This window comes from Gallinula chloropus, assembly GCF_964237585.1.
Source record: "Gallinula chloropus genome assembly, chromosome: 3".
NCBI classification, from domain to species: domain Eukaryota; kingdom Metazoa; phylum Chordata; class Aves; order Gruiformes; family Rallidae; genus Gallinula; species Gallinula chloropus.
The window spans coordinates 26028136-26049711 of record NC_140087.1 but is presented as its reverse complement, the minus strand read 5'-3'; positions in this window follow the sequence as shown (position 1 = coordinate 26049711).

Here is a 21576-nt window from a genome sequence, read left to right as displayed (position 1 = left end):
TTGTCTTTACACAAGTACCAATATTTGCATGGAAAATGTCATGTTTGTCATATATCTTTGCTAAATAAATGCATAATCTAAACAAAGCTGAAAATCAATGTAGATGTTTACTCATGGGTAACTGAAGTCAGAATTAAATCCTAATAGTTCATTAAAAGTGAAGGCCTTAATTAAACTCAATGAAATTAATAACTTAAACTGTCCAGTTAGCATTATAACTTCCCAATTCATTTCCAGGTCACCAGACAGAAATGTGTGGAAGGAAAAGCAACACGATTACTGTATGTTGTGCACTGCTCTCATCCTAACTCCCAAATACAGCATTCAATCCACTGCTAGAAAGAAATTAACTCTATCCTAGCCAAAACCAGGACACTGTATTACTTTCTAAAAGTCTCGAGATTTTGTTCCATACATTATGGGTTTCCCCCTCCTCTTTTTTTTTTTTATTTTTCATTTATACATAATTTTAGTTTATACACAATTTAATTACATGAATCTGGACTACTTTTGCTTCAGATGAATGCTGACAACAGAAATGCTACCCACACAAAAGAAGCACTCTGCCTTTGAAGTACCTTCGGTAGCAACACTTGAGTTTCTTTTTGAAATTTAGGATGATCAAATTATATAAATAGATAATTCAATGAGTGCTACCAAACACTTAGAGAGTGTGTCTGACTTTTCCATGGGGTAACACTCACATGGGGAAATAAATCTTTCATACATGGTGGCCCGTCACTGTTGGAATGTTGACAGGAGCCTCCATTGCAAGAGTCCTTGCATCTCCAGTGAGATTGGGAGCTGGAGCTCAGCTGGTCCATGGTCCTATATGACCACTGCAGTTGCATGCATGATTCATTGCTCTTTATTATTTTAAATCATGCATAAAGCACCTCCTAGTTGTCTTAACTGTATAGAGAAGATTGTCCTATGTGACAATTGCTGCATCTGCAGGAAGAGTTTATACTATTTCAAATTACCTGTGTGCAACTTGGTCAATTCTTTAGCAGGGATTGACAGAAGCAATGCAGATTGACTGTCATAGCTAGATTATTCATGATTTACCTGTATAAAGGTCTTTCCTACCTACTGGTTTGGAGAGAATAGTAGCTGCATGGGGGAATCTCCAGGACTGTCTGAGTTCCTGTAACAGTGAGTCACATGTTTACTGAGAAGCTGTCTATTAGTGCAGTTCTTCACCTTGTTTCTAGTTAGTCCCTTGTCTGAACCTACAAAACAGTATCTGGGGAGTTCTGGACTAACAGGGACTTGCTGAGAGTCCTGGATATGCGTATCCACACACGTGCGACCTGGATGCTCGTCTACATTACAGCTATAACAAAACAAATGTTAATTTCATACATTAACTTATGCTCATTATAACTTGTATTCCCTGTACCTTGTGTCACAGGTCAAATGCTACAAAACAATCTTTGCAGTATTACCTAGTTAAAAAATATAGTAATATGTGTGGTCATGGCTCGAATGCTTTATGTTTTTTCATAAATTGTATTCAAAAGAGTATAGAAAAGGTAGTTGGGAGGTGTACAGTTTTTAACCCAAAAAACTTCTACATATGAGCATTCTTCCTTCTCTTAATGGTTTGCCACCATCCAAGCTAAAAGTTACTCGTGTCTGCTACTTTGATCCCCACTGAGCAACTCCTAGCTAGTTTGTTTTGCTCTACACCCAGGCTCTGCCCACTGCCAGTCTTGCAGGACTGGAATCATAGAATCATAGGATGACTTAGGTTGGAAGAGACCTTTGAGATCATCGAGTCAGACCACAGCCAAGTCCTAGTCCACTTCTAGACCATGTCCTCAAGCACAACATCTACACAACTTTTAAATATCCCCAGGGACAGTGCCCTGTTCCAAAGGGAAATTTGTTCCAATACTTGGCTACCATTTCAGTAAAGAAATTCTTCCTGATATCTAACCTAAATCTCCCCTGGTGCAATTTGTAACCATTTCCTCTCATCCTATCACTTGATATCTGAGAGAACGGTCCAACCCCAACCTCTCTACACCCTCCTTGCAGGTAGTTGTAGAGAGCAATAAGGTCTCCTCTTAGCCTCCTTTTCTTAAGACTAAAAAGTCCCAGTTACTTCAGCCTCTCCTCATAGGACTTGTGGTCCATAGCCTTCACCAGCTTCATCGTCCTTCTCTGGACATACTCCAGCACCTCAACGTCCTTGTAGTGAGGGGCCCAAAATTGGACACAGTACTCAAGGTGTGGCCTCACCAAAGCTTAGTATAATGGCACGCTCACTTCCCTACTCTTGATAATCACACTATTCCTGATACAGGCCAGGATGCTGTTGGCTTTTTTGGCCACCTGGAACATTGCCAGCTCATGTTCAGCCAGCTGTCCACTAACACCCACAGGTCCTTTTTCTCCAGGGAGCTCTGCCATTCTGCCCCAAGTCTGTAGCATTGCCTGGGGTTATTGTGGCCAAAGTGCAGGACCCCGCACTTGGCCTTGTGGAACCCTATCAAGATGGCCTCTGTCCATCAATCCAGCCTGTCAGGTCCCTCTGCAGTGCCTTCCTGCCTTCCAGAGATCAACACTCCCACACAATTTTGTGTCATCTGCAAGCTTACTGAGAGTACACTCGATCCCCTCATCCAGATCATTAATAAAGGTGTTAAAGAGGACTTGTCCCAGCAATGAGCTCTGGAGAACATCTCCTCAGTCTTCTAAGAGTATTTTCTCTATTATTTCTTCTTTTCATACAAAACCAACTAGAGAAATATCTTTTTTATGAAGGTACGTCCTGCCTTTTAAAGTTTTTCAGCCACTAGCTCATCATTTTTGTTCAGCACCACAGCATAACTAATTTTTCTGGTTATGGTACCATGTTATTTTATTTTCATCAGGGTGATGTGCAGTAATGGTAGAATAAGGAACAAGGAGAGAGAAAAAAACAAAATATTCTCCTAACTCAGATAGCTAAGTCTGTCTTCTTCTTAGACAGAAATCCAGTACCATTATTTAGGCTAAGTGAAACCCCCTTCTTTTTGTCTAGTACAGTCCCAGCTAGACCCAAAAAGAAGACTACAGTCTTTTAAACCCATTGTCATCATTACTGCTGTTACAACAGATCACATAATATTTTTTTCTTTCTACTCCCATGGTTTCTCACACATGCATACATGTAACTGTATATATGTCATGACCTGAAAAACCCAGCCATATACTAGAGTTGATCTTGAAAATATAAAAATAGCCCATATCTTATGTAATCTGTCCTTTTTGGAATAAAGATATTGAAAAGCCTGCTCAAATATTTGTCTGACCTTGACTAGTTCAAAAGCTAAAGAAATACCAAAAAACCTCTGCAAAAATGGTACATAGTTAATGTATGATAATTCTCAATCATTCATAGACAGATAATGAAGAGATAATCATAAAATAACCTTGCTAGACTACTTTTGTGACCTCTGCCTGTCAATATTGTCTCTTTATCTCACATTTTTACATCCACATCTGTATAGTTTGCAGCATCAGTCTCTGACTGTTGACTTAAAAGTGACAAATAAAGTTACTGTTATGGTATACATCCATCAGGGAATTTTTCTGGACTCTTGCTATTCAATATCTCCAACATCCACTCTTCAACAAATCTACTTATTTAATAAGGATGATGTAAACTGTCAATATGAGAAGAACGATTTTCTTTATGATGTTAAAATAATTCTCATCTACCAAAGTAGATTCTTAGCTTCACTTCAGATGATCTAACCTATGTTCTTTGCTTTGATGTAAAAACTTCAAATGAAATGATCATACAACAGAATCTCAGATTTGAAAATTTTGATATAAGGGTCAATTCTGAACTAGACACAGCCCATCTCTCACTTATGAAATTCCTAGTAATTTTAGTCTTATTTGCCTGCATCTATTCATAGCTGAAACCTACTTTTCACTATGGATCTGAAGATCATCTGAGCCAAAAGTTAAGTCTTTACCTGTTGACTGATTTACATCCCCTAAGAGGAACCTGGAAAAGTCTGAACTATAATGTAGATAAAGTTTGTCACCTTGCTGCTTCTGCTGCATATTTTGTCTTGGATTCTGACAAGGTGGAGTTTGACAGCTGCAGATGAAGTGCTAGCACACGAGAGATACAGAGATTTAAGACACAACTGACATACAACAGAGCACAGAAATTAATACACTATTCAACATGACTGATTATTATAACTGGTAAAGGGGGAAAAAACTCAATGAATGAACATTTTTCCTTTTGCAGCACAAAGGTTTTTAGGATTTGAAATTTTCTCCTATAAAGAAGCCAAAAATGCAAGTTACTAAATTTGTGCAGTGTTACATAATATCTCATAACTTGGGAAACTTCTACAGAGAGAATAGAATTACTATTTTGAAACATATAGTGTGTAAATTTCTATCTTCCAAGGTAACAACATCAAAGGTGATCCCTGTGTGATGCTGAGGTTAGATTTTATTTTATTTATATTTTATTTACCTTTAATTAGTCGTATCTGTGACCGTCAGCTTGTCACAAATATCCACCTCTGCAATTAGATTATTTTTTTAAGACCAGTGGAATGTTCTACCACCCTTAAAATGCTTCTAGGTCTTACTTTCTTTTTAGGTTATATTCATCACATGATAACTTCAGTCCATAAAACCAGTATTTCCAGCCTTCTATTTTATCTTGTAGAAGGCTAACATTTTCCTTAAGTGCTTTGGTTTGTGTGGGTTTTTTTATTCAGGAAGGTGCCTGGTCTCTCAGCTTGAATGGCGTTATGAGAATTCTCAGCTACACAATATTTCCTATGTTGCTTTCCACATCATGAAACTCCACAGAGCTTGTTCAGTGCAGTATGTATTATGACACGTTTTCTGAATTATAACCATAAGGCAATATGTTAAAAAGGTTGTACAAATTATTGTCGATTTTGATGTTGGGTTTTCTTTCTTTTTGAATTACTAAATATATTGTGACTGTCCAACAAAAGATATTGTTGTAAATCAGGTAGAATTCATACAGTAACCCTTCTCTATTGGTTGCCAAATGAAAGTCTAACTTTTTCCATGGATCTTATACATATACAATTAATTGTAAGGTATTTTTTAGGAAAGCTATCCATTTTTAGAAGCTGCATTTAAAAAAAAAAATTAATCATATGTAAAAATCTAGAATGAACACCTAAATCTCTTTTTTGTTGGTATCATCAGTCTTCAACCTTACTTTCCATTTTCTATGCCTTCAGCTTCCACTTATCAGTATTTTTAGTAGAAAGCATTCAATCTTCCATTTGGTTATTATTCTCCTTTCACCTAGCTCTTACCTTTTGTCTATTACAAAAATCCTCTTGATAAATAATCTCCACCTGTGCTCCAAACTTTTCTCTTTGCTGTCCATAAAGTGCCAGGTAGTACTGAAAAGCAAAATTTTTTTGTACTAAAGCACATTTTACCCCTGAGAAAACCATCCCCATAATCTCCATGATAATGAGTGCTTAGAAAATTCTCAGAAAAAAAAACTAATTTATTTTTCTAAACACTTTTATGGAAAAATAATCTTGATACACCAGTGATTTAATTTTTTTCTCTTTTGTACCTCTACGTGAAAATGCTTTACTTGTTTATGGCTCTTTTTTCAATGTACTGACTTACAGTTGACATTTTATTTAAACATCTTTACCAGATTAATTCAGGAGTTTAAAAAGAAAATTCTTACACCAAGGTGCTTTCCATACCCTATAATTTGATATATTTCATACAATTACTGCCCTGCAAGCAACAGTAGGAAACTTTCCCTTATTTGATTTCTGATCTGCTCCTTGTAATATTTACTGACTGTGACACACAATGTTCTTGCTAAAAAATAAAATTAAAGACAAAGAATTAAAATATATATTTTTATGTCATCTACAGTAGAAAAAGTATTTTATCTGAAATACTGAGTTCATTAACATTTTCTGTATCACATTTCCTGTTTCCTCACATTCTTTTTATAAAGTAGCCTTCAATATTGTGTCATACCAGGTATCTCACCCTCAGGATGATTCTCATGCTTCTTTTTCATCTTACTATTCCATAACTTTCAGGATTGCCATGAGTTCTCCACTGCATATTTCTCTAAACCTTTTTTATCTTAACAGTTGTGTTTCCTACTCTACATTTCTCTTTTGATATCTCTAAATCTTTAACTAGCAAACTGCAAAGTTTGCTGAATGAGCAATATCCATTATTTTCAGCTCAGATGTGGTCATTTAATTTCATATGCCCAGTCATCTTACTTGTTAATGTGTTATCTTGAATCAGCGTTGTCTTTTTCATTATATATGTACAGACTTTACCTCAACAGGTCCTGATTTCTAGACAGGGAAATATCACAGCAAAAAGGTAAAATATCTTGGATTTATTTTTCTTTAAATCAATTTTCAGTCAAAAGTAGTGTTCTCACCTGAATCTGAGTTATTCTTCATTACAGATATTGGCACAGACAGGTTTTTCTCAGCTCTGTTTTCCCCAGCAATCACTTTACCAATGTTAAGTATCCCTTCTGTCACTTCCATTTTATGGAATGATTCTTCTCTTTGGCCCTTGTTACATGTACTTGCTCAGTTCCATGCTATTCAAGGCAGATATTCTGTTTTCCTTCAAAAAACCCCAGATATTTTCAATAAAACCCAGATATTTTTCATTTTCTTTTCTGGATATCTTTGGAGCTAGTATCTCGTTAAAATCCCTGATTAATTTTGACATTTGTTATAACTTCATTCCATTTATCACCTTGAATTTTCCTGAAGCATTCACTTTCAAAGACATTTAGATGCCTATCTACATCATCGCTGGATTTCAAGATTTCACATCCATATATTAAGGTGAAAAAAATGTTTCAATGGAAGACATGCATACAAATATACTTTCAACAAAATTGGAACAAATAAGACCTCTTTGCATCGTATGAAGATGGCAAAAGCTAGTATTTAGAACTGTTATTATCATAAAAAAAAAAAATTACATAGAGAAAAGCAAACCAATGTACACAGTACCCCAAAAAGCAACTCCAGAAGTGATTTTATAATGTACACAAAGCCTCTCCTTACAGGAAAAACTAGGTTGGCAAGTAACTTTTTAATAAAGATGAGTGATAAATTTGCCCCACAATGTATTTAAGTCATCCTTAATATCTTTTTATGAGGTTGTTAGTACTTCAATAAATTTTCTTTCTGGTTTTCTCAATACAAAAGTAGTGCAGTTACATAAACATAGGGAGTTATAGATTCAGTTCCGTTTTTGTTATAAGGCAATTTGCACCAATAGCTCCTCAGAAAATATGCTTTAACTTTCAGCCTACAAGGTATTGTGAAAGGCAAGTTCCTTCTCATCAATCTCTTACAGATTTCATTCAATATATAAATATTCCCTTAATCCTTGTTTAATGGATATTTGGTTGGTCAGGTTTTTTTTTAAAGTAGAACATCAACAGATTTATTGTATTTATTGAATTTAGGTGTATTTGATCCTGCCTTCAGTTAAGAACATAGAAAAGAAGATCTCTCATCTTTACACCCTTTTTTAATGAGTGTTCATTTCCCTTCCAGGCTAAGGTGCAAACTGAACCAAATGCCCTGTAACCTTAGTGAATGACTCAGTCACTGGACTGTGGGGCAATACAATGACTTATTTATGAACAAAACCCATCACTTTCATTGCCTTTTCTTACAGCTTTCCAGAAAGGAAATACTTAGGTTTTAATTGCAATGTCTCTTTAGACAGGAAATAAATCCTTACTTGATAAGTCCGATCTTTGTTTTGTGGGGATTTTTATGTGGGATTGTTTTGGTTTGGTTTGTATTTTTTTTTTTTTCATTTTCAGCATCTGCTTACTGAAAAATTTACTTTTTCTACTGTCCTGCCCCTAAATATAGCAGAGGGAGATAATAAATAAATAAATAAATAAATAAACAAGAAAAAAAAAGAAGAAAGAAATTCTAACAGCTGGAAGCTAAAGCTTCACAGATCCAAATCTAAATGTGTCACAAATTGCTACTGGTGAACATGATTAGCTATGAACATAAACTGCCAAGGGGTTGTTTATCTGCTGATACCTGCCTATTAAAACTGGATGCCACTCTGCAAAACGTATCAGTTAAATGTAACGTTGTACAGTCTAGAAAATACAAATGAGAATACATTATCTAATGGTGTCCTTGGCCTTGCTACATGTAATTATATGTAACTGAGAAGATTTATTAGTCAGAACTGAGAACATCGTTCCTAAAACAGCTATCTAAAATGTTTCCATAGAAAAGTACATTAAGAAGAGAGTGGTCAGCAGGTCGAGGGAGGTTATCCTGCCCCTCTACTCTGCCCAATGTGGCCACATCTGGAGTATTGTGCCCAGTTCTGGGCTCCCCAGTTCAAGAAAGACAAAGAACTACTGGAAAGAGTCCAGTGGAGGGCTATGAGAATGATGGTGGGCCTGAAGTATGTCTCGTATGAGGAAAGGGTGATGATCTGTTTAGCTTGGAGAAGACTGAGGGGCAACCTGATTAATACTTATAATAATGAAGCTACAAGGAAAACAAGAAGTTTATTTTCTTTTCCAGGCCATTCTTGTGCTCTAGAACCATGCTTTTACTTGTTCTGCTTTTTTTTCAAAGAGAACAGATGGAGTGGAAGTGCACCTCTTTTTGGACATGCGTAGTCAGTAGTTCCAGCACAGAGTTGACATACTTTTAAAAATGAAATTTATATCTCCACAGAAATGGAATAGGATTGGCATGTTTGGGGCACAGGGGGAAATGGCCAGCCTCTTTTCAATGGTCTGTGGAGACAGGACAAGAGGAAATGGCTTCAAGTTGAAGCACAGGAAGTTCTGCACCGAGATGGGGAAGAACTTCTTCACAGTGAGGGTGACAGAGCCCTGGAATAGGCTGCCCAGGAGGGTTGTGGAGTCTCCTACTCTGGAGGTATTCAAGACCCATCTGGATGCCTATCTGTGCAACCTGCCCTAGGGAACCTTCTTTGGCTGGGGGGTTGGACCCGATGATCTCTTGAGGTCCCTTCCAACCCCTACAATTATGTGATTCTGTGATGCTACTTCGAGATAATTTTAATTGCTATAAACTCAAATGCTTAGTTAAGAAGCACACACTGGGAGTATTAAGAAGCATACATAGGATGATCTGCCATGCTACTCTCACCAACATGCTAGTACTGTCCAGGTAGGTGACTTTCCAGGTGGACTGTCCTCTTGATATTTTTCTTCTGTTGTTCTAAAATAACTGTTTGCTGTCACCCTACCTGTTGTCAGTTACCAGTCTGAATTTTCTCTGGAGACATTGTTCCCTTCTTTGAAGAACAGGCAGTTCCCAGATCTCCGAAGCTCTGTTTAAATAGTCTCAAAGAGATGCCAAGCAATGTCCTCAAGGACCAAAAGCTGAAATCTAGCTAACTCACTGAAGAGCATCTACAGCACTGACTTTTCCTCTGGAATGATGGCTTCAAGCTGGGAAAGACTGCCCTTTGCTCTCCACCTGCACAGAGCCAGAACTGAAAAGCTAAATGGATCCATTCACAGTGGGTACCTTGCCACTTTTTCTGTGCCTGCACTGATGACCTTTCCTGTCTCCTCCATGCAGTCACTGCGCAAGAGGCAGAAAGTATAACACTACTCATACAAGGTGACAAACATATGCATGTTACCAGCAGATTGCATTTAGTCTTCCAGGTCACAGAATCACAGAATCACAAGGTTGGAAAAGACCTTTGAAGATCATCAAGTCCATCCATTCCCATCCTATGCTAAACCATAACCCTAAGTACCTCATCAACCCTTTTTTTTAACACCTCCCTGGGCAGCCTGTTCCAGGCCCTGACAACTTTTTCAGTAAAAATTTTTTTCTAATATCCAATCTAAATCTGCCCTGGCACAGCTTCATGCCATTTCCCCTTGTTCTATCTTCTGTCACCTGGCTAAAGAGACCATTGCCCACCACTCTACAACCTCCCTTCAGGTAGTTGTAGGTGGTGATAAGGTCTCCCCTCAGCCTTCTCTTCTCCAAGCTAAACAGCCCCAGTTCCCTCAGCTGCTCCTCATAGGATTTGCCCTCCAGCCCCTTCACCAGCCTGGTTGCCCTTCTCTGCACTCGCTCGAGGACCTCAATGTCCTTCTTATGGTGGGGAACCCAGAACTGGACTCAGTACTCGAGGTGTGGCCTCACCAGTGCTGAGTACAAGGGCACAATCACTTCCCTAGACCTACTGGCCACACTGGTTTTGATACAAGCCAAGATGCCATTGGCCTTCTTGGCCGCCTGAGCACACTGCTGGCTCATATTCAGCCTGCAGTCAACCAACACCCCCAGGTCCTTCTCTGCCTTACAGCTCTCCAGGCAGTTTCCCCCAAGCCTGTAGCGCTGCATGGGGTTGTTATGTCCCATGTGCAGCACTCTACACTTGGCCTTGTTAAACTTCATCCCGTTGGTCTCAGCCTATCAGTCCAGTCTGTTCAGATCCCTCTGAAGAGCCTCCCTACTCTCAGGCAGATCAACACATCCTCCTAGTTTAGTGTCACCTGCAAACTTACTGAGGGAGCATTCCATCCCTTCATCGAGGTCATTGATAAAGATGTTGAACAAGACTGGACCCAGGACTGAGCCCTGGGGGATGCCATTCATGACCAGCCTCCAGCTGGATTTTGTTCCATCCAGCCAGTTTTTAACCCAGCTGAGGGTCCACCTGTCAAGGCCAGTGGCAGCCAGTTTCTCAGTCAGAATGCTGTGAGAAATGGTGTCAAGGGCTTTACTGAAGTCCAGGTAGACCATATCCACAGCCTTCCCCTTGTCCATTAAGCAGGTCACCTTGTCGTAGAAGGTGATCAGGTTAGTTTGACAGGATCTACCTTTTGTAAACTCATTATGTCTAAGCCTGATCCCCTGGCCATCACATATGTGCTGCATGACAGCTCCCAAGATGACCCTCTCCATGATCTTCCCTGGGACTGAGGTCAGACTGACAGGCTGACAGGCCGGATCCTACTTCCGGCCCTTCTTATATATGGGTGTCATATCTGCCAGCCTCCGGTCAAGTGGAACTTCCGCAGTCTGCCAGGATTGCTGATAGATGATGGAAAGGGGTTTGGCAAGCACATCTGATAATTCTCTCAGCACCCTCGGGTGAATCCCATCTGGCCCCATTGACTTGTTGGTATCCAACTGGTCAAGTAGGTCGCTAATCATTTCCTCCTTAACCATGGGAATATTGCTATTCCTCCCCTCTCTGTCAGCCAGTTCCTGAGGATGAGTAATCAGGGAATATCTATCTTTACTATTATAAACTGAGGTAAAGAAGGAATTAAGGACCTCAGCCTTGTCCTCATCTTTTGTCACTAATGTTCCCTCAGCATCCAATAAGGGCTGGAGATTCTCCTTGACCCTCCTCTTACTGTTAATATACCTATAGAAGGACTTTTTATATGTCCTATGACTACAGTCAAATAATCAAACCCACTATCCTGTGATTTACATTGTTTTATAAGAAATGTTCAATTCTCTTGAATAATCGAGGAATATGAAGTAGCAGCATTGTAATCTGTGAAGTGCAATCCTCATGAAAATCTTTCATCCCAGGTCTAGAAAAATCACCCAAATGTATCAGAGCTTGTTTCTGCAGTTAATTAGCCATTGGATTCTTCATCTAATGCACTAGCAAGGATATCTGATATTGCCAGTGGGGCAATGGTGTTTTAATGATGATATTTGTCCAGGGGGATCTGAACAGACCCCAGCCACTCACTCAATACAGCTTTCTCCACTGCCACCAAGTATTAACAACTCTCATTCCCGGCTGACCTTGGCTGATTTCAAACTACTAAGGTAACCATGTATTTTACATGTGTTTAATAGCCACATGCCTAGTTCAGCCTACAGTACACCAACTTCCTTAAATAAACCAATATCTGATTTGCTGCGTTTTAATAAATAACAGGTATAAATGGTTACTATAAATAATAACACTGATTATCCTGTGTAATCAAACTCTTCACCTGCTGTGAGACGCACCACATTTATGCAGATCAGCTGTAGGCTTTTCATCCATGAAATTATAGAATGTATAATGTGATGGGCCATGATATATTTAGTGTACTGTAATTGCTTATTTATAAAAGAGCTATCAACAGCCCACTTTAAATAAATTCAGAAACCACCGTAGGGCATTTCAAAATGAATATTTTATATGACATTTCTAAAAGATTATGAGCATTTCTTTGAACAGTAAAATTAATGGCTGTTTTGCTGTTTAAAGTCATCCTGTGTAGATTCAGGATAATGGCATATAAACTGTAATTACTGTATTTGTGTTTTAATTAGGAATATAATCACCCACCTCTCTCATGCTGCAGTTTTCAGAAATTGGGGGGTAGGGGGACAATTTAAAATTGTGTGTTTACTTATAAGAAAGTGAACAAATTAAGCAGTAACATATATACTTGTAGATCACTTCCAGTGAGAGAAATTCTGCAGGGTCATCTTGCCTATTGCATTTTGAGACACACTGGTTGATCTTCACCCTTTCCTGTAAATAACATCTAATGACAACTGACCATGTCAGCTTTGCCTTCCTTCTTGTGTACATCATCAGCCTGCAGCACGTCTGTGCAAAAATAACCAAATTTTGTCCTGTAGGCAGCAATACTACTCTTGGAAGAAGAAAGGATGAAAGGGGAGAAAACAGACACTTTAACAAAGAAACCTAGAACATGAAAAACCCTGACTGATGTGAAGGCCATTTAGGCTTCTATTAACTTTGACATACTGAGAGATTAATAGATAGACAGAAAAGCAATTTCATATTTTTAGTGACTGTCAACACCTATTCCTTATCTTGCAGGGTAATGCTATTAATAAACATGTTGATCCTTGGAACAATATATCAAAATCATCCTTCAGGGCCATCATTTTGTTTTTACCTGCCCCTGTGTTTATGTAATTTACAAATAAATCTTGAAGGAAAGAAATGCCCAGAGTCTACAACTGCTGTGTTTCCTTTACTTGCAATGGAAAATTAAACTGATTATGTGCTCAGCTGACGTGTCCTCAGACATGGATCTGAGTGTAATACAAAAGTTTATATTTATGAATCTAGCCCTGTTATTTCATAATAAAGAGTTCCAAGTTTGGAAAATTAATGAAACCTGGTTTCTTATGAATTTTGTGACTTGATTTTTGAATAGGTAATTGGTGCGCCAATAAGATTTTCAACAGATAGGGTATTTATTGAGACACTTGCAGTTGTGGATTCTCTGGTATCTAAGAAAGGACTCACTCATGTAGTGGCATTTCCTTTAGAAGGGACATCAGCAGGGCCTCTCATATCTACTAAATCACGTATTTCCATGGAAGTGAGAGGTATTTTTAATCTCATAGAGCATTTGTCAGATTTGGTTGAAACTGTCAGATTTGGCTGAAACTGCAGATACAAAAGTTTCCAGGTGTAGAAAGTGACAGGGAGGAATCACCAAAAAAAAAAAAAAATCAATGTTTTCTTCTGCTAAAATAAAGTTTTTCATTAAATGCTGGCATTCTGTTTCTGTACCCAGCCTGAACCAATTTGTACAAAGCAGGGGAGGAATGGTAAATTATCAGAAACTTTTCAAACAAGGTCCAATAGAGGTTTGGCTCAAGATCCGAGTAGAAGCATAAAGTGATTTTTATTTTACAAAAACTGGCTCATGTATCCAACTTTTATTCAAGTGACCTTTTCAGATGCTTTTCCTGACTGTGTTTACATGCTGTCTGTGTGATTTCATTAATGCATGTAAAATCTATTTGTCTCCCTTCTAACATTAAATGGAATTATATACCCTTATAGTAGAAGCAAGGAACAACAGCTGAGATGTACAGGTGCCAGAAGGAAAACTCTTTATTGGTGTGTCTTGAACCAATTTCCCATTGTTTCTGGCTTTACAATGCAGGGAAATCTGCAGTCACTAGACCATCATGAATGATGTATATTTTCACAGTGAACTGGATCAAAGCTGTTTTGCACAGATGTTTCTATAATTGTGATGCATTGGGGAAATTTACTCTTTAGTGTCCCACAAATACATATTTCCACCTGTGCAGTGGTCTAGTAGAAAAGTTGGGCCTATAGCATAAAGCATGTAGTTAAGATGGCTGGCACAAAGCCAACTAAAGATAATTTCTTAGCTTTGTCTGTGTATGTGTTTCTCTAACCATATTACTATCTTTCTGCAACTGTATTTTCAGCTTTTCTTCCAGGGATAAAGAAAACCAGGCTAATTTCAATTTAGCTATGCAAAAGATAATGCAAAGAACATGCAGTTTAACCCATTACTTTATGGGTTTATTTCTTTATTATTTATTTTCTATTGAGAATAGGGAGTCAGCATAAACCTCAGTATGGACAACACCCTCATTCTGATGCATGTATCCAAAGTTTGTTTAAAAGACTTAGGTGAAATTATTTGTGTGCCATAGGAGGTGTCTGCATGAATGAAGTGCCTTCCTAAAAGCACCAGAAATACTTCTGTGAGGAAAGTCCTTTTAGTCCTGGTTGGCATCATTAACTCTGAGTCTCTGCTTCCCCAAAGAGCAATCATCTTCCAAAACTTGTCTTAGTCTTGACAAAAATCTAGTCAGATTTTTTTTCTTTAACATTTTTTCCAGTTCAAAATATGTGTGTCTTTGAACACAAAAGCAAGGAGAGTCCAACAACCACAGTACTAAACAAGATATATTTTTAAGTGGGCAAGAAGAAAATAATGTGGGAGAGTAAGGATTTACCCCTTCTCTTTGATCAACAGAAACACTGTTCTTCATGCAGTTCTAGTAGCAATCAACTTGAGGGGTTTTTTTGTGGTCTTAAACACAAAGTAGAAAGGCACAAAATAATAAAATGACACTTCCAGCATACACAAAACCATATTATTGCAGTGGCAAACTGCAAAGCAAAGTTGGGAAAGGCACAGAACTAGTTATCCTGGCAACCTCAGCATAGTGATACCTTACATCTGAAAGCATTTCCCTTTTTCCTGACAAATGAAACAGAGGGAACAAACACCAAGATTAGGAAAATGAGGCATTTTAACATATCCATTATTGATAAAAATATTGTTTATTGGTTTTGTGTTTTTAACTGACTTCTCTTTTCTTTTTAAATGAATTATCCTAATATCACTCTGACAACCCTAGTGCCTTAACCCTGTAAATCTTATTAACCTCTATGAATCAATACTCAAAGTCTAAATTTTTACCATAGGTCCATTGTAAATGTTAGGATCTCTGATTCTCCCAATTGAATCTATTTTACAGTAGTGTTGCTCCACTGACAAAGGAATGACTTATGATTTACAGTGCTATAGGTGCTGAAAAGAAATCGTGCCTTAATAAATTGGTGAGCTCTATGTAAAGGTTAAATGGAATATGGGGAAATTTATGTTCTAGGAGACCCTGGAAACAACTGACTGACGGAAAAGCAAAAAGAGGAAATGTTAATAAATATATAATATGGAGAAGGACAGCTTGAAGAAGCGGGGATGAAAAGAAGGAAAGGAAACTGAAATGTTGTTGATTTGTAATTGTTTTAAAAGGATGATAAAGTACAGGAGGTGAGAAGAAGAATTTGGCTTTAGGAGCTGTCTCTTCATTATTGCCATCTTGGGGATTACTTTTATTCTGCTTTTATGGTCCTTGTAAATCAGCACTAACATTGCTCAGGCACCACTATGCTGGCTGTCAAGAAGACGTACAATCAACAGCTCCCAAGTTGAAGTCCTGAGCAGTAGACAAAGATATTTTTGTGGGATAGATTAACCAGGCATTCCCTGCCTCCCCACAGCTGCCCTTGGCTGGCATTGCTGAGGTGACTGGCCACTCTCCACTGTAGTGAAAAGGGGTATGTTGCTGCACAGCTCCTCTCCATCAATGGCACTGCTGAAATCTCACCTCTTAAGCTCCCACTAGTCAAGGTCATCCTTCCCAGGATGCAGCTAAACAATCTACCTTGTACTTCAGTAAGGCTTTCAACATTATCTCCCATAAGATCGTCACAGAGTAGCTACATGGGCTGGTAGAAACAGTGGGGTGGATAGAAAACCAACTGAATGACTGAGCCCAGAGGATGGTGATCATGAAGTCTAGTTGGAGACCAGTAACTAGTGGTGTACCCCAGGGGTCAATACCGGATCCAATCCTGTTTTACACCTTCATTAATGATTTGATTGATGAGACACAGAATATCCTCAGCAAGTCTGCTGATTATGTAAAACTAGGAAGAGCGACTGATACACCAGAGGGTGGTGCTGCCACCCAGAGGTACCTTAACAGGTTGGAGAAATGGGCTGATAGGAACCTTAAGAATCTCAACAAGAGGAAGTGAACAGTCTGCACCTTGCGAAAAAACAGACCCATGAACCACTATATGGTGAGGGCCAACCATCTGTAAAGTAGCTTGTCTGAAAAGGAACTGGGTGTCCCAGTGGACACCAAGTTGAACACAAGCTGGCAGCATGTACTTGTGGCAAAGGTAGCTGATGGTGTGCTGGAGTGCATCAGAAGTGCTTCAGCTGATTGAAGGAAACAATGCCTCCTCTCTAGTCAGCACTGGTAAAGCCACATCTGGAGTACTGTGTTTGGTTGTGAGCTCCTCAGAACAAGAGGGACATAGACATACTGGATACACTCCAGTGAAGGCCCACAAAGATGATCAAGGGACTGTAGGCTCTCCTACAAGGCATGAATGAGAGATCTCTCTCAAAGACTCGAATATAAATATCTGAAGGGACACTGTAAAGAAGACAGAGCCAAGCACTTTTCACTAACTGGACCAGAAACAATGGATGCAAACTGAAAGACAGAAGGTCCCCTCAGAATATAAGAAAACACTTTTTTACCATAAGGGTGTCCAAGCACTGGCACAGGTTGTCCAGAGGTTGTGGAGCCTCCCTCCTTGGACATATGCAAAAGGCATCTGAATATAGTCCTGAGCAACCAGCTCTAGGTGATCCTATTTGACCAGATGACTTCCAGAGATCCCTTTCAGCTTCAATTTTGTGATCCCAGATACAATCTCAGCAGCATCTCACTAAAATATTTTTGTGACTTGGACAGGAAACATGTATGCACTAAGTCAACACATTTTAAAAATGTTCCTTGAAAGATCCTGTCTTTTGGCCTTGATTTCCTAGTCACACACCTCAGAAAGGATTAATGTAACACTTGCTATGAAACATATAGATTTTCTCTTTAAAAATATTAAATTTCCAAGTAATATGGCATTACTTGGTCTGAGAAAATTATTTAATCTATCCCATACTTATCCTCTCCCCACTAAGATTCTCCTTTCTGCCAAGTAAATTTAACCCTGTGCTGAAGAAAGCACAAAAGGTGCATACCTTTTTCCCCCTTACTTGTTTCTAATTTCAAGAATGTAAGTTAGTTATAATAACACATCACTGTTTGCATAGTCCTCAGCCATACATCGCTCTATATGCATGTGTCTGCTGTCTGGAGCTGATCAGACACAGGAATTACAGGCAATCTCCTTACTATTTTATTAACAGAAAATCAGTTTGTTGTTGCCAGCTTTAGCAAATACTTTGTAACTCTCAGAATGCTTGAAAACTTAAGAAATGCCTCTGTCACAAACTCTAATGTACCCAGTAAGTTATGTCACATATATTACAAAGCAGTAATTTTGCTTTCTGTCAATGGTATAATGATTTGAAAATAAAAAAGGGAAATCAAACAAGTGGCTTGTGAAAATGATAATGAATAAAATAAACTGAATACTGTGAGCAGCATTTTTTAGTGTTTTAGGTCTTTTTCTACCCTCTTTTTCTTCTTCATATACATGCAACATATTTGTAAGAAAAGCAGGCAGTGTTCTTAGACTGTTAAAGACACTATCAATCATTGTCTTGCTTGGTAATGCTTCAATTACTCTGGAAAAATACTGTCATTTTCATGGCTACAATCTGATGCATGGAAAATCCCACCCACTCCCTCCCAAAACAGTAATGTTTGCATATGAGAAACGTAGGCAGTGTTGGCAGGATGATGAACCATTAATAAACCTTTCACTGTGCCTCCCAAGTATTTGGAAAGTGTACTGCATGACAGTCAAGATCTTTGTAGGATTAGCTTAATGCTTTGTCACTTTCTACTTTTCTGCTTCACTTTCTCCTCTTACAGCTTTTGTATATTGCGTATTATACTTGACACTACAGTAAGTATCCTTGTAGCTTTTCCACTATAAATTGCATAAGGGATGAGTAGTGGAGCTATTTGGTAAGACATGAGAGTGATACTGGTCACCAACCTATTTTGTGTATGTTACTTTCAAGGCTTGTGAGAACCCACCACACTACTGAAGGTTTCATGTAATACGAAGTCACTTCTATACATTAGAAGAGGAAAAAAACAAACAAAATTTTGATATAAAGCAGAAAACCAACATACTTATTCCAAAGAAAAATGGAGAAAACATCTTTTAAGTATCTCAAAAAAAATAGAATTGGAGCAGTGGAAGGGGAAGGGGAATGGCTGAGGGGAAAAGGGAAGAGCGAAGTAAGGGAAGAGGAAAAGAAGTAGAGGCAAAGGGGAGGGAGAGGGACAGGGACAAAGACAGGGACAAGGAGTAGAAAAAAAAGGCTCAAGTAGGTAATAGCAGTCAGAAATGTTAGCAGAACACAGTCCATTGTAGATAATATTGTAGAGATGGGTTTTGTAACTTCTTTCTTTAAATATTCATTTTTACAGGGTGTGTAGTTCCATGTTGGTTTGGGGTTTTTTTCTTCCTTCTGTACGTTGAGTACTTCCCTCTGTTAGACTTTGCTTTTAGCCAGTTCTTAAACCCTTTGCAGCAATAACCATTGCATATTAGTGCAGTGTGTAATTGGATGAAGTCCTGATCCTCACAAAGTGTTATTTACACTAGTGAGTTCCTGCCCCATTTCACCAGGTTCACCACTTCCTGTAAGGTATTTCTTCCTTATCTGTCCATGTGTTTATTACTGCACTCGTTGGTTGTTCAACAATTTATTTGTTCATTCTAGATAGATATGTGCCAAACAGACCACTACTTCCATCCCTAAGCTCTTTGCCATCAAGTTTCCAAATTGAACATTATCATTTATAGTATTACATATAAATATATATAATTGCTCATCTGATATTTTCAGATGTTAGTCTGAATTTTCAGTGTCTTTGTGTGCTCTCATGTGACCCTGGAACAAACAAATTGCTATATTCCTTTCTGCTGTGACTAAGGCAAACTGTGTTTCTTATCAGCAGGTCTATACAATTAACTTGCTGCAGCCCCTCTTCCTACCATGTCCTGGAACTGCAGACTCTCTTCTCCAACCTCTGCACAGCATGTACAGAATAGTAATGACCTTGAATTCTTTATGCATGTTGCTGTTCAACTCCACTGGACTTTAAAAAAAAATAAAAATAAAAAAAAAAAGACAGCATACTTGTTGCTACCTGGAAAGCACAAGGCTTCATCCTCATGATTGTCTGAACAGTCACCTTAGAGTCACATTGTGAATATCTCAACAAAAAAAGAAGACATTATTACTGTAGATGTGATAGACTTCTTCATGTAAGATTTCTCACTTAATTTTACATAGAGATTATATGTATATTTATATGCATAATTCAGTACTACACCTTTTCTATTTAAAGCCCTGTATCATATGCAAATATCAACATGGAAAACAAAAACCTGCATCCATTTATTAATAGAAGCAATCCATCAATGCGTATGGTTTATATGCTACTAAACGCTGTGCAAGTTGTCTTTGACTCATCTGTACCTAAACCAGCCAATTTAGCAAATCTAAATAGCCTAGGTAAATCTAAATTTAAATTCAATTTATAAATGAGCTTTTTGACTGAATCATATATTCTCACGTGGCCAGATTCTTGGCACAATGCATTAGTTCACTGCTTCCTGCATATTCATTGCTGAACAACAGGAATATTCAGAGAGAAGAGTTGTCTTCTTTCTTTGCAAGCCTGAACAACAGTCACCCCACGGAATAATTGTTTTGTGTCCTGTAGTGGTGTGAACTGAGTTTTGTAACACCATTACTTCTAGGAAATATCTCCAGTCAAATACACGATACCCAGTCATTACCAACACTGCCAGATGAGCACAACTCTTACTGCTTTAACTTTCCATTTTTTTCTTCACCAGTAAGGCCACTCATGTACCCACAAAGCTTTTCCAGGTTTCTACCTCAGCACAGAAGTATTTATGATTTTTTTTTTCTTCTGGAGATGCACATACTGTACAAGAGTAAAATGAGCACAGATAAGGAACTTGACAGATTGTTCATTTCTGCTGATTTATAGTAAGACGAGGTAGTGATGGTGCCAGTATGCTGTCATTTTGTTTAAATGCAAGATGGAAATAGAGGGAATTTGTTTCAGTATTTAAATCATTGCAAATCGAGTTAGCCTATGTAAAGGCATTTTACAGAAAAGGTTTCATGGTTGTTATTGTCATTTGGGCATGACAAAACAGTGTAATGATTTCACATTCAAGTTTTTATAGGCTCCCCTTAGGGTGTTAGACAATATATTTAAAAGTCACAGCTAGTCTCGCTGACAAAACTTGCATGGCTCCTTATCCCAATTTGCATCTCCCACACTGCAGAGGGAGTGACAGGAGTGGAAGCTAAAAGTTACGTTGCAGTTATTCATTGCACTCTAATAACATTTTGGTTAATTAAATATTTACTAAACATTCTGTTCCCAAATCCCTTTTATACACATGCTCTAGAAGGGATAGACAGCTCCAAGGAGCTGACTACAGCTCATCAATTCAAACTATTTTATCCCAAGTACTCAGTCTCTGGAAAAGTGGCACATCTGCATGCTGGGGTTACTTCCTACCCATCTCAATATGCCCAGTTCCTAAAATCCACGCTGTGCCCTGATATATCAAACTGGAGCAGACACCTTCAACAGCTCTACCCTCCCCCTCTCTGTGCAATTTTTGTAAGTAAGCTTCTAAATATACATACATGTATGTGCCAGTTAGAGGTGTTCCAGTTTTATACATTAGAAGTTCAGTAATAGGCAATGTAGTGTGAAAATAACGGCTGCATTAGTCACGCACAAGGAGTCACAGATGAGTTATGCCGGACCTCTAACCCAGCACAAGGCTTATTAACTTGGGCAGGGTACCATGCTTATGCTGCTGTCCTACCTGTATCACAGGGAATAGCCTGACATCTCATAGCGCTGCTAGCCATCAGCTACTTCATCATGTTGCATGAATGTGCACATCAAGTAGAAACTCTCTTGTAAAGAAACTGCAGTTAAATGCTTTATACTCAAAGGAAAGACACACAATTTTACACCCAAGCACACATGCTTTCATAGAATCATAGAATCACAGAATCATAGAATGGCATGGGTTGGAAGGGATCCCAAGGATCATAGAGCTCCAACTCCCCTGCCACAGGCAGGGCCACCAACCTCCAGGCCTGGATCTACACAAGGCTGCCCAGGGCCCCATCCAACCTGGCCTTGAACACCTCCAGGGACGGGGAAT